The following is a 14,028-nucleotide window of genomic DNA, read 5'->3' on the forward strand; positions in this document are numbered from 1 at the left end:
TTGCTCGTCAAACAGGAAGTTGCGCTCAGTGTCTTTAGAGGTCTTTGTGTCGTTTCCTTCAGTGGTTCTTGGTGCAGCGCCCCCACAGGCCAGGAGGGGAACAACAGCTCATTAATTAATCGAATCAAGTCTCCCGGACTGTGAGGTGTGTAAATCCTCTTAAGTTAATTTAAATAATCAGCCTTACACATGTTAATCACAGGTCTCGTCGTTTCAGGACCATTAATCTGGTATATTCTGGTACATGTGGTGTTTGTTGTTGTTGTTGTTGTTGTGGGACTTTTCTATCAGGTAAACGTTTGTGTCACGGTTGAAGCTACTGGTCAGTAGCTGCTAACATGCTAGCTAGCCACATAAATTAGCAGCTAGCTAGCCACATAAATTAGCAGCTACTTCTGTACTTATATTCTCCAGATCCATAGTTTTTCAGTCTTACATTTCATTCAGCGTTGCATTAAGACCTGCTGAATCCACGTAGTGTTTGGTTCTGACGGCCAAAGGTTCAGTCATGGTCTCATCTGAGCAGAACATCTTTGCTTTATTCCACTATGTCATAGTTTTTATTCCCTAGCCGCAGCTGAACGCTGAAGAACAACAACATTGATCTGCGCGGGCCGCGTGAAGTGTGGGTGGCCCGTTTTATCTGGAGTCCCTCAGAGAGTTTCACCTGGGTGGGTAGCCGTGCACACAGGAGATGACATCACCCATTACGTCTGCTCGCATGCACAGCGTCGTCCAAGGCCTGGACAACATCTGCCGTCTTCTCACCTGCTGCCAGATCCCTGCCGTCCTTATCGGTGTCCCACTATCACCAGCTAGCAGCTGCAAAGCTAGCAGCTGCAAAGCTAGCAGCTGCAAAGCTAGCAGCTGCAAAGCTAGCAGCTGCAAAGCTAGCAGCTGCAAAGCTAGCAGCTGCAAAGCTAGCAGCTTCTCCCACAGGAGGCAACCAGGAACCAGGAAGTCTCTGGATGGCAAAAGGAATCCAAGTTCTGCCCGTTTCCATAAAGTTTACAGTATTATTGATTTAACTTTGTGAATACAGATGTCACTGAGGGTAAGGGGACAATTAATTTAAAAAAGCATAATAATATCGCAACAGCTTCCGTTTGGTCCCAGTAGAAAAAAACAAACGGAAAAAGTGTTTGGTCATACTAACAAGGCTCAAGCTAACAGCTACGAAAAGACAAATTACTCATTGCAAAGCTAGCAGCTAATCAGAGTCAAGCTAGCAGCTAATCAGAGTCAAGCTAGCAGATAATCAGAGTCAAGCTAGCAGCTAATCAGAGTCAAGCTAGCAGATAATCAGAGTCAAGCTAGCAGCTAATCAGAGTCAAGCTAGCAGATAATCAGAGTCAAGCTAGCAGCTAATCAGAGTCAAGCTAGCAGCTAATCAGAGTCAAGCTAGCAGATAATCAGAGTCAAGCTAGCAGCTAATCAGAGTCAAGCTAGCAGATAATCAGAGTCAAGCTAGCAGATAATCAGAGTCAAGCTAGCAGATAATCAGAGTCAAGCTAGCAGCTAATCAGAGTCAAGCTAGCAGCTAATCAGAGTCCAGCTAGCAGCTAATCAGAGTCAAGCTAGCAGCTAATCAGAGTCAAGCTAGCAGCTAATCAGAGTCAAGCTAGCAGCTAATCAGAGTCAAGCTAATATCTGAAGAGACTAACAGCAGCCCAAAGTAAAGCTAACAACCAATCAGTCAGGCTAAAAGCTAATCAGTCAAGCTAATAAAAAGACTACAGTCTATTCATACTGAAGCTAGCAGCTAACAGCTACTCATGGATATGCTAGTTTTTGCGACTTTATCCTCATTATTTCAACTTTATTCCAGTTATATCATAATTTCTCACATTATTATCGTATTATTTCGACTTTACTCTTGTAATAAAAAAAACAAAAATTGCCGTCAATTCTTTGTCTTACATAAAAAGTGGAATTTACAAGATAAAATGTGTTTGTTTAACCAACGGAGGCAGTCAGTTTTTACAGTGCACCCATCACTCAGCTGTTAACGGCTGACTGCGGGCTCTACTGGAGCAGACAGCCTGACTCACTCTAAAACATGTAATCCTGCATTTATCCGGCATTTGGTCTGAATTTCTGCCTCAGTTTCAACATCTGAATAAAATCAGCAGCAGAAGGAAAAACGACTGAATCACTTGTAGCTAAAATGTTTCATTTGCTGCAGCAACTCGATTCGTTTTTCACAAACCAACAGAGTGGAAACGTGTTTCTGCTGCCTGGGAGGAAGGACGACGTTCCTGCTCCTCTTTCCGCTCCGGCCCGTAAACACGGATCCGATGGAAACTCCGTCCGCATGAGGCCGCGTCTCATCAGGCCGCAGTGGAGGCAGCGAGTCCAGGAGACGACCGACGGCTGGGAAGCAGAAACAACAGGGTCCAAGAACCCGGTTCCCCCAAACACACGCAGCCGAGGGCGGCCATTTTACCCCAGCCTCAGAGGCCGACAGCAAAAAGATACCAGAGTGTTCAAGTCATCAGACCCAGCGCAGCGACCCGAGGGCCGCACGGGATCCGGTACCGCAGCGACCCGAGGGCCGCACGGGATCCGGTACCGCAGCGACCCGAGGGCCGCACGGGATCCGGTACCGCAGCGACCCGAGGGCCGCACGGGATCCGGTACCGCAGCGACCCGAGGGCCGCACGGGATCCGGTACCGCAGCGACCCGAGGGCCGCACGGGATCCGGTACCGCAGCGACCCGAGGGCCGCACGGGATCCGGTACCGCAGCGACCCGAGGCCGCACGGGATCCGGTACCGCAGCGACCCGAGGGCCGCACGGGATCCGGTACCGCAGCGACCCGAGGGCCGCACGGGATCCGGTACCGCAGCGACCCGAGGGCCGCACGGGATCCGGTACCGCAGCGACCCGAGGGCCGCACGGGATCCGGTACCGCAGCGACCCGAGGGCCGCACGGGATCCGGTACCGCAGCGACCCGAGGGCCGCACGGGATCCGGTACCGCAGCGACCCGAGGGCCGCACGGGATCCGGTACCGCAGCGACCCGAGGGCCGCACGGGATCCGGTACCGCAGCGACCCGAGGGCCGCACGGGATCCGGTACCGCAGAGACCCGAGGGCCGCACGGGATCCGGTACCGCAGCGACCCGAGGGCCGCACGGGATCCGGTACCGCCGAGGGCCGCATGGGATCCAGTACCGCAAAGACCCCATCCCACAGAAAGACCTGATCCCACACGGGATCCGCTTACTGACCCGATCCGACCAGGATCTGGTTGCCAATATAACGTTTCTGTGACTCGGAGTTCTGGAGTTTTTCCCTCTTCTTGTTTTCTAAAATGACCCAAAACGTCGTAGCCGATTTAAAATGTTTGCTGCCCTGAAGGAAAATCATCCAGTTTTCAGTTTCTTTTAACTTTATTTCCAGGAACCTGAACTGGATTTTTGTGACTTTGATTCAAAACATTTGTTACATTCAGCCGAGTTTAGTAAAAAAAATAAAATATTTTCCCCCCGATTACAGATTAAAATTCTCCTTCTGCATCTTTGCGTTGCAGCTGGGGGCCACACAAATCAGTCCAAGGGCCACAAACGGCCCCTGTGCCGCACTTTGGACACCGCTGCTCCTGATGGTCCCTGAAGCCGCAGAGCCAGGCGGCCGGAGGGAGAAACGGGAATCCCAGAACGATACGAATCCTGGAAGAAGCCGTCACTGTGAATTTGTTCTGTTGCTCCGGGTCGGAACCGCCTCGGCCCGTTTCCACTCCAGGCTCAGATCAAACGTTGATGAGCAGGAAGCAGAACTTCTCCTCGCTAACGTTTTCCAGCACCAAGCATTATAACTCCAGCTGCATCGAAGTGGGTTTTACGACAAGATGGCTGCAGTTTAGATGGTAATTCTGATTAAAAACTTTAAATTTGAACATTTGTTTTAACTTTGAGTGAAAATAAAGGAGTCACGAATGAACGAGCTGCTGATTTGGACTTGGGCTAAAAATGAGCTGCGCTAACTCAAAGGCACTAAACGTCAACTACGCTAATGCTAAAGTGCTACACCAACACGGTATGGAGTGGAAGCTAATGCTAAAGTGCTACACCAACACGGTACGGAGCGGAAGCTAATGCTAAAGTGCTACACCAACACGGTACGGAGCGGAAGCTAATGCTAAAGTGCTACACCAACACGGTACGGAGCGGAAGCTAATGCTAAAGTGCTACACCAACACGGTACGGAGCGGAAGCTAATGCTAAAGTGCTACACCAACACGGTACGGAGCGGAAGCTAATGCTAAAGTGCTACACCAACACGGTATGGAGCGGAAGCTAATGCTATAGTGCTAACTGTGCTGCCAATTATATCTTCCATTGGTGGGCAACACTAGCTAAAAAGTTAGCGGCGATAACCTAAAAGCACAAATCATCAACATCGGTTCCCCTACCACTAAAGCGCTACACAACAAGGTACTTAGCATAAGCTAATGCTAAGGTGGAACTGCTACAAAACAGACTTCATGCCCTTCAAAGTAAGAGCATGGATATAAACTGTAACTATTTAAGTCGAATTTTCCCCAACATGTATTTAGGGGAAGCTAACTGTGCTAAACATGGTCAAAGTTAGCATAAGCGCTAAAGGAAAACTTTGTTGTGCTAACATGCTAACAGATCAATGCTGTACCATGTCCTGAATGAATCCATCAGCTGTTAGCTAGCTAATCCTGCTCCTTTGCTCTAGCTGCTCCTCTTTCCGTCTTTGTCTGGAAACCCGGGCTGAGAGACGCTGCTGAAGGTTTGAGCTTCCGCCGTTTGACACGACGGAGAACGTCCAGTTGGCTTATTGCAGCATCGTGCTGCCTCCTCTCGGCTACCGGCAGTCCCAGCGAAAACACAAAACCACAAGGCAACTGGTGGAGGTCAGAGGTGCTCAGAGTTATGACTAGCAGAGGAACATCGTTCCCAGCTGGAGGAGTAAATTAGGGCCGGACTCGTTTGTATTAGAGTGAAACATAAACATAACTCATCCGTGCGGTGGACTCAGTGGACCTCAGAGGTTCCCAACAGGCTCCCGGCGTTTCACACAAACACTCTGACATCCAGTAGCTTAATCTGACTGGAGGGTCCATGAGATTCATGAGGGGAAAATGATTAATTAGCAAGCTAACTATTTAGTTGGCAAGCTAAAAAAAAAGAAAAAAGCTATTAAGCTAGCAAGTGAGATATTTAGTTTGTACATATTTAGCTATTTAGCCGAATGCTACATAATCATGCAGCTATTCCAGAGCTAAATATTTAGCTAGCAAGCTAACTATTTAGTTGGCAAGCTAAAAAAAAGAAAAAAGCTATTAAGCTAGCAAGTGAAATATTTAGTTTGTACATATTTAGCTATTTAGCTGCGTGCTACATAATTATGCAGCTATTCCAGAGCTAAATATTTAGCTAGCAAGCTAAATATACAGCTATAAATGTTTAGCTCAAATCTAGCTAAATATTTAGCTAGCAAGCTAAATATTTAGCTAGCAAGCTAAATATTTAGCTACAAATGTTTAGCTCAAATCTAGCTAAATATTTAGCTAGCAAGCTAAATATTTAGCTACAAATGTTTAGCTCAAATCTAGCTAAATATTTAGCTAGCAAGCTAAATATACAGCTATACATGTTTAGCTCAAATCTAGCTAAATATTTAGCTAGCAAGCTAAATATACAGCTATAAATGTTTAACTCAAATCTAGCTAAATATTTAGCTAGCAAGCTAAATATTTAGCTAGCAAGCTAAATATACAGCTATAAATGTTTAGCTCAAATCTAGCTAAATATTTAGCTAGCAAGCTAAATATTTAGCTACAAATGTTTAGCTCAAATCTAGCTAAATATTTAGCTAGCAAGCTAAATATACAGCTATAAATGTTTAGCTCAAATCTAGCTAAATATTTAGCTAGCAAGCTAAATATTTAGCTACAAATGTTTAGCTCAAATCTAGCTAAATATTTAGCTACAAATGTTTAGCTCAAATCTAGCTAAATATTTAGCTAGCAAGCTAAATATACAGCTATACATGTTTAGCTCAAATCTAGCTAAATATTTAGCTAGCAAGCTAAATATTTAGCTACAAATGTTTAGCTCAAATCTAGCTAAATATTTAGCTAGCAAGCTAAATATACAGCTATAAATGTTTAGCTCAAATCTAGCTAAATATTTAGCTAGCAAGCTAAATATTTAGCTACAAATGTTTAGCTCAAATCTAGCTAAATATTTAGCTAGCAAGCTAAATATACAGCTATAAATGTTTAGCTCAAATCTAGCTAAATATTTAGCTAGCAAGCTAAATATTTAGCTACAAATGTTTAGCTCAAATCTAGCTAAATATTTAGCTAGCAAGCTAAATATTTAGCTACAAATGTTTAGCTCAAATCTAGCTAAATATTTAGCTAGCAAGCTAAATATTTAGCTACAAATGTTTAGCTCAAATCTAGCTAAATATTTAGCTAGCAAGCTAAATATACAGCTATAAATGTTTAGCTCAAATCTAGCTAAATATTTAGCTAGCAAGCTAAATATTTAGCTACAAATGTTTAGCTCAAATCTAGCTAAATATTTAGCTAGCAAGCTAAATATTTAGCTACAAATGTTTAGCTCAAATCTAGCTAAATATTTAGCTAGCAAGCTAAATATTTAGCTACAAATGTTTAGCTCAAATCTAGCTAAATATTTAGCTAGCAAGCTAAATATACAGCTATAAATGTTTAGCTCAAATCTAGCTAAATATTTAGCTAGCAAGCTAAATATTTAGCTACAAATGTTTAGCTCAAATCTAGCTAAATATTTAGCTAGCAAGCTAAATATACAGCTATAAATGTTTAGCTCAAATCTAGCTAAATATTTAGCTAGCAAGCTAAATATTTAGCTACAAATGTTTAGCTCAAATCTAGCTAAATATTTAGCTAGCAAGCTAAATATTTAGCTACAAATGTTTAGCTCAAATCTAGCTAAATATTTAGCTAGCAAGCTAAATATACAGCTATAAATGTTTAGCTCAAATCTAGCTAAATATTTAGTTGGCTCTGATCTAGATAATTATTTCATTTGTAAAGAAACCATTTAGCTTCAATCCAAATATTTGGTCTGGAGCTAATTGTTCAAGTTTGTATTTGAATTGCTCCAAATATCAGGTTTAAATCTGGAACAGAGATAATCTGGATTATGAAGCTGCTGTTGGAGGTGTTGACTGAAGCTGGAGAGCAGGACGGCTGTCCTGAGGTTACAACTGGGTCTTCCCAGAAAGATGAGCCTCTGCGCTGCGCAAAGGAAAAAATAGCACAAATACCGAGCTAAAAATATCCAGGTCAAAAATAAAACCGCGTTCTGCAGGAGCAGATTCAGCCGTTCGCCCCGATTCCCTTCGGATAACGCTGCGGCTAAAATAACTGGGCAAACCGGCCGACAGGATATCCGACTGAGCGTCTGAGACACTGCAAAAACAAAACCGTAGAAATTACAGCGGCTAATAAAGGCTGCGATGCTGGAGGAGGATCTGCTTCTCCAGGTTCAGGGATCTGTCAGAGATCTGTCAAATCCTCACACTGTTCAGCATTTTCAGGAATTTCTTTTAATCGTCAGAAGATTTTTGATTCATCGTGACGACATGTTTACTTTCCCCAAAGCTAAAGCTAAAGCTAACACTGTTGCTATTTACCTCAGAGAGCAGCAACCAGAGGCTGAGTGTAACTGGGTCTATATTAATAGTTTTATATTTCCACAAAATGTGCTCTTTTATGTATTTGTCTGCTTCTACTTGACTGTTGCTGTGTTCCTCTGTGTCTGCTATAAGGGGTTTGGTCCTCCAACTCCGCCTTATTTTCTTCTTCTTTTGTTCAGGGTCCTCCAGGACTATTATAAATATTAAGTTATTAATTTCCTCTTTTGTTATTCGTTCCACTGGGGAGAGGCAAGTTTTATAATCTATTGTAATCCTTTCATTTATATTGTTCAAATGTTTATTTTTCCTTCTGTATTAATGATAAGTGTTTGGATATTTTCATTTGAGTTGCTATTACACCTTTATATCATTTGATGAATGCTAACTATTATTTTGTATAGATCGGGTTGGAGAACTGGAGCACATGCTAGGTGCTAATGCTAATATCTCCCGATTGACAGATTAAATAAACGGAGACCCTCCAATCCCAGACTTGATGTCTTGTGGTTTGTCTGATCACCACACAACGCAGAAATCCACCGGTCACATGTGCTAATAAGCTAACTCTGCTCAGAGGGGAGCTAACTCTTCATTTAGCGCTTTAGCTAATTACCAAAACGTTACGTCCAGTGGTGGGCAAGTTTAGCTGATTTTCACTGAAGGGTGTCAAGAAAAAAGCTTTTTCTCTCTGCAGCATTTCCCCATGAATGATTTATTCATTTATTCCTTATTAATATTCTGAAGTGGGGATATTTCCTCTGATCTTCTGAAACAGAAAAAGCTTCAGATCTGCAGGACAGAAACCAGATGTTGTCGTTTAATCGCATCGGCTAAATCAACAGGTGAAGATTCGTTTACTGTCGGTTCACTGATGAAACCGAGAGAAAGAAAGACGAGAAACGGGAACGAAGGCGGCGTTTACGCAGACAGGCTGGTTATAAATCAGATCAATGACAATAATCTGCACCAATAATCTGCACCAATAATCTGCACCAATAATCTGCACCAATAATCTGCACCAATAATCTGCACCAATAATCTGCCTTCAGTTCCGAGTTTCAGTAGAAAACCGAGACAGAAAATAAATTATTTCTAGGCTTAAAGAACCATGTATGGAGTCACTTTGGTGGAAAAACTCAAACATATGATTATTATCAATCAATCAATCAAATTTCATTTGTACAGCACATTTCAGCAGCAAAGCATTTCAAAGTGCTTTATATAATTAAAATAAAAACAGAAATAATCAGTGAGAAAGAGAGAGATTTAAAAATAAAAATAAAAACAAAAAAAAACATTAGATCATTAAAACGTCAAAAAGAAAGAAGAAGAAATTAAAAACATCAAAGAAATTAAAAACATTAAAGACATAAAAACATGGAAGACATCAAAACCGGCACTCTAACCCTAATTTAGCCATAATCAACTCTAACAGGTGGGTTTAAGTTGAGATTTAAAGGCTCTCAGTGTTTCAGCTGTTTTACAGTTTTCTGGAAGTTTGTTCCAAATCTGTGGTGCGTAGAAACTGAATGCTGCTTCTCCTTGTTTGGTTCTGGTTCTGGGGATGCAGAGCAGAACCAGAACCAGAAGATCTGAGGGGTCCAGACGGTTGGTACAGTAATAACAGATCTTTAATGTGTTGTGGTGCTAAACCGTTCAGTGATTTATAAACTAACATCAGGATTTTAAAGTCTATTCTCTGAGCTACAGGGAGCCAGAGGAGGGACTTTAAACCTGGTGTTATGTCTCTATCTTCCTGGTTTTAGTCAGAACAGCAGCAGCAGCAGCTTCTGGATCGGCTGCAGCTGATTGATTGATTGATTAGTCAGGCCTGTGGAGACGCTGCTGCAGGAATCAATGCGGCTAAAGTTAAACGATATTAACCAAATATTTCCGTCTTTGACATTTTCAACTTTACGCAGAGAAAAAAAATGTGAACCAATAAATTTTGGAATCATTTAATTTCATTATCAGGCCTGAAATCTGGGAGTAGTGATGAACTTTGACCTGAACCTTCAGAACCACATAGTTACAAAGTCGGCCTTCTATAACCTGAAGAACATTTCCAGGATTAAAGGAAGATCTGCTGCAGCATGATGGGATTTTCTTTTCAAAATAATGAAAAAGTTCTGCTTAACCTCCAACATTCAAAAATTCATTATTTTGGAAATTTTATGTTTTTCCTTTTTAAAACTAGTTTCTCTCATGGCTGTTCAACCGTCAGGTTTCGCTCTCAGAGATGAGCGGATAACGACGAGGCAGAACTTTAGCATCATTTTCTCTCCATACATGATGATTATTGGCAGTTTGAGAAGTCCAGATCTGGTTTTCAACACTAATTTAAAACCTCGTGGTTCAAATGAGAATTAAAATTACAGCATTTTCATAATTTACCTAAAATAGCAAAAAATGTAAAACTTAAGGTTTGCTGCACTGCAAAAACACAAGATTTTAGAGTATTTTTGGTCTAGTTTCTAATGATTAGAGAAAATAATTAAACTGGAAAACTAGCAGTTAGCGGCTAGCAGCTAGCGGCTAGCAGCTAGCATCGCTTCAACAAATGAGCCTCGATCAAAACTTTTCCACTGACATCAAATGTTAACGCATGTTTTAAAAGTAATTTGATCTTTTTATGAAAAACTGATTATCTGCAGCCATTTTGCAGCTTCATGAGCTTCAGATTAATAATAATAATAATAATTTCACAGCTGACCAAGCTAGCAGGACAAACGCAGCCGTTGGCTAACAGGCTAACAGGCTAACAGCGTCAGACTGAAAACGCTGAACCTTCAAGCTTCCTGTTGAAATTCCCCAGAGACGGTAAAAACACTCGGCTGTTTGAAGATAAGAACAGAATTATCTTCAAAGTGTTCCCTGAACCCAGAACCAGGACGACGTCAACCACATCAGAACCAGAACCAGAACCGGGTCGGCGGGAACCAGCCTTTATTCTTTGCTATGCATGAGAGGAATAAAACATTTCAAAAGGTTTCACATCCATGAAACTGAATCCAGAGCCGACCGCAGGCCAGGACACACGATAACTTCACCATGAGGTCAGCGGAGAGTCGGAGCACAACATGGAAAATGTTTTAGCTTCAAGGCTAAACCAGAAGCTAAAGGCGCATTTCTTAGGAAATATGTCATTTAAAAATGCTACTTCACTGTTTAGCTAAAGAGTTGACCAGAGCTTTCCATGCTTTTTTCTTACTTCTATTCAATATTAAGTTATTATTACTTTAGCATAAATGCTAACTCTTATTTTCTGATTTCAGTCGGCCATGTGGATTTTTTGCAGATGTGTTTCCCTCAGAACCGCTGCTGAACGCGTCTCTTTGCTCTTAGAAACTTTTCTATTTTGTGCTTCCGAGCTATGCTAGCTATGCTAGCTATTATAGCTTCGCTAGCTATGATAGCTTTGCTAGCTATGATAGCTTCACTAGCTATGATAGCTTCGCTAGCTATGTTAGCTATGTTAGCTATGATAGATTCACTAGCTATTATAGCTATGATAGCTTTGCTAGCTATGATAGCTTTGCTAGCTATGTTAGCTATGATAGCTTTGCTAGCTATGATAGCTTTGCTAGCTATGATAGCTATGATAGCTTTGCTAGCTATGATAGCTTCGCTAGCTATGCTAGCCATGATAGCTATGTTAGCTATGATAGCTTTGCTAGCTATGATAGCTTCGCTAGCTATGCTAGCTATGATAGCTATGTTAGCTATGATAGCTTTGCTAGCTAAGATAGCTTCGCTAGCTATGCTAGCTATGATAGCTATGACAGCTTGATCAATTGACTGACAGCCAATCAATAAATTATTTTAAAGTACATTTTATAATAATTATTGACAAGAAATATTTGATATAATACAAAATTTTGAATTAAAAACCGTACAATGTAAAAAAATATATTAATATTTTTATTTTTGCATTTTTTGGAGTAGTTTTGGTAAAAGTGTGAATCTTTTATGTACATTTGATTGCAGTTATTTATTTTATTAAGCAGTGAATCATCAGCGTTTATGAGGAACAACTCATATCGGGAATCGGACCCAGAACCTTCTTGCTGCAAGGCAACAGCTCTACCAACTGCACCACCGTGCAGCCCGAACAACAGACACAAAACCTAAAATAAATTTTAGAATAAAGATTATTGTGTTTTTATGTTTTCCCGCCGTAAAGCACTTTGAACTGCCGTGTTGCTAAAAATGTGCAGCACAAATAAACTGAATTTATTGACTGAAATACCAAGTATTTCCTCTAAAAGTACTTCTGACTGCGTATTTTAATATCCAAACACCAAATATACTTCAAAACGCATCAATACGAACGTCTTAGCTCAACCGCAGAAGCTAGCATCTACAGTTTCCCGCATCCCAGCTTTCAGCCAATCGGTGCCCGGGGTGGGTGAATGGAGCTTCTTGATTGGCTGGTTTTCTGAACAACTTTTCTTAAAAACTCTGCAGCCCGTCGGGTTTTCTGTGAATAATCTGTGGGGATCCTGATGTTTTAGCGCGTTGCTGCGTTTTCCCACCATTCGGAGAATCCGATGTTTTATCAAATCAAAGATCAAAGGATCAAATAAACCGTGTTTACAAAACAAACATGGATCAGACGGATACAAAACACCGTTTTTTTTTGTTTTTTTTACAGTGTAAACAAGGAAGTGCTCAGCAGCAGCAGCCATGTTTAAATGTCGCTGAATTTCTTCGTTAGCTGCCGGTTGCTATGGTTACGGCGCCGTAGCTTTTAAAAACCTAAACGGTCCTCAGTAACCAAAATTAGTAAAAATGACTAAATAAACCAAAACAACGCAGCTCTGATGACAAAACGACGCAGCAGCTTGATAACTTTTGATATCAATATTTTCATTAATCAGCAGTTTTTCCCGACATGTGAAACGTCAGACACACTCTGGGGGGTTAAAGGTCACGAGTTATAAAGATCTAGGAATCCAGAGTGAGCAATAATCTGGATTATTTAGTTTCTTATCAGGGAATAAAACTTCGTATTTTCAGGTTCGTTCATTTAGAAAATATTTACTAAAAAATGTGGAAATATTTAAATATTCAACATGTTTAAGATGAATATTTGTCTCAACATCTTCAGCTTGGAGTTAAATATTTAAGAATCTAAACTTTTGTTTGGATTTTAATTTTCAGCTCTGAGCAAAAATGTTTATAAATTAAAACGTTTATTTGTGTGAATATTTAATTTCAAATTAAAATCTAATCTGGTTTATTTCTCAGATTAAATCATTTCTGTTGGTTTTTTTTACTCCTCATCTTTAACCTGTTGGGTTTTTCAGCGGTTCTGACATCCGGACCAGAACCAGAACCAGAACCAGAACCAGACCGCAGGTCCAGTTTAACCAGAACATCATCATCATCATCATCAGCTCCTCTTCATCACCCAGCCAGCAGGTCCGGCTCTGGACGGTCCGGTTCGGTCTTATGTAACCGGACCGAGCGGGTCGGCTGATGGCCGGACCGGGAGGTTCTGGACTCGCTCGGTCGGGTTCGGCGGTTCTGCTGACTCAGCACCGGCAGACAATCAATGGAAGGTTTTTTTTTTTTTAGAAAATCGGCGCTTCAATCCGCGGATTTTCTCCTGACTGCAGAACCAGAACCAGAACCAGAACCAGAACCAGGACGGATCCCGGTCCAAATTAAAAGCACGAACCTTTTTCTGTTCGTATCAGCAGAACTGGCGGTCCAAACGGGCTGGTACCGCCGCCAGCAGGGGATCAAACCCCAACAAAGCCCCGACCCGTTCCAGCTTCCTTACCGAACACGGCGATCCCGCAGCGGGTTCGGATCCGATCACGCTCCTCCGGTCCGGTCCGGTTCGGCTCGGCTCGGTTCGGCTCTGCGCGCAGCTCCAGCTTGACGTTGGGAGTCAGCCCACAGCTTCCGGTTACATCACCGCGGAGCGGAGCGGAGAGACGCCCACCCACCGGCCGCCCACTCCGCGCTGCGGGTCGGTGCTGGGCGGATTCTGACCCGCAGCCACTGCGCAGCGGCGCTGCGGGTCGGTGCTGGGCGGATTCTGACCCGCAGCCACTGCGGTTCCTCCACCGATGTGCGCAAATCTTTGTCCGCATCGTAACAACGCGCCGTTTCCATTAAATCATAAATGGTTGCGCTGTTATCAACCAGGAACTGCGCAAATCGAAATGACGCAAATAAATTCGCTTTAACGGAAACAATAAAAAAGAAAAACAAGTTTTTTTATATCAAAACGTTGAAGGTTTGTTTTTTTTTTCCAGCCGTATAGAAATGGACGCGTTTCCTTAAGACGTCTTTCTGTCACAGGAGTCACGTGATCAACACCCGGATGTTGCTGCTGGCCGAAACCACG

At 42.2% G+C, this 14,028-nt stretch overlaps 1 protein-coding gene across 1 annotated transcript in view; it reads right to left on the reverse strand.

The window, feature by feature from the left end:
* calcrla (calcitonin receptor-like a) overlaps positions 1 to 13,644 on the reverse strand; it is a 38,449-nt gene extending 24,805 nt beyond the window's left edge. The window contains exon 1 of the mRNA XM_008404245.3: positions 13,456 to 13,644. The gene's annotated coding sequence lies outside the window, so the exon portion shown is untranslated. The remainder of the gene's footprint in view (positions 1 to 13,455) is intronic.
* Positions 13,645 to 14,028: the final 384 nt, after the last annotated feature.

Source organism: Poecilia reticulata, chromosome 2 (assembly GCF_904066995.2).
Source record: "Poecilia reticulata chromosome 2, P_reticulata-male-v2, whole genome shotgun sequence".
Classification (NCBI taxonomy): Eukaryota; Metazoa; Chordata; class Actinopteri; order Cyprinodontiformes; family Poeciliidae; genus Poecilia; species Poecilia reticulata.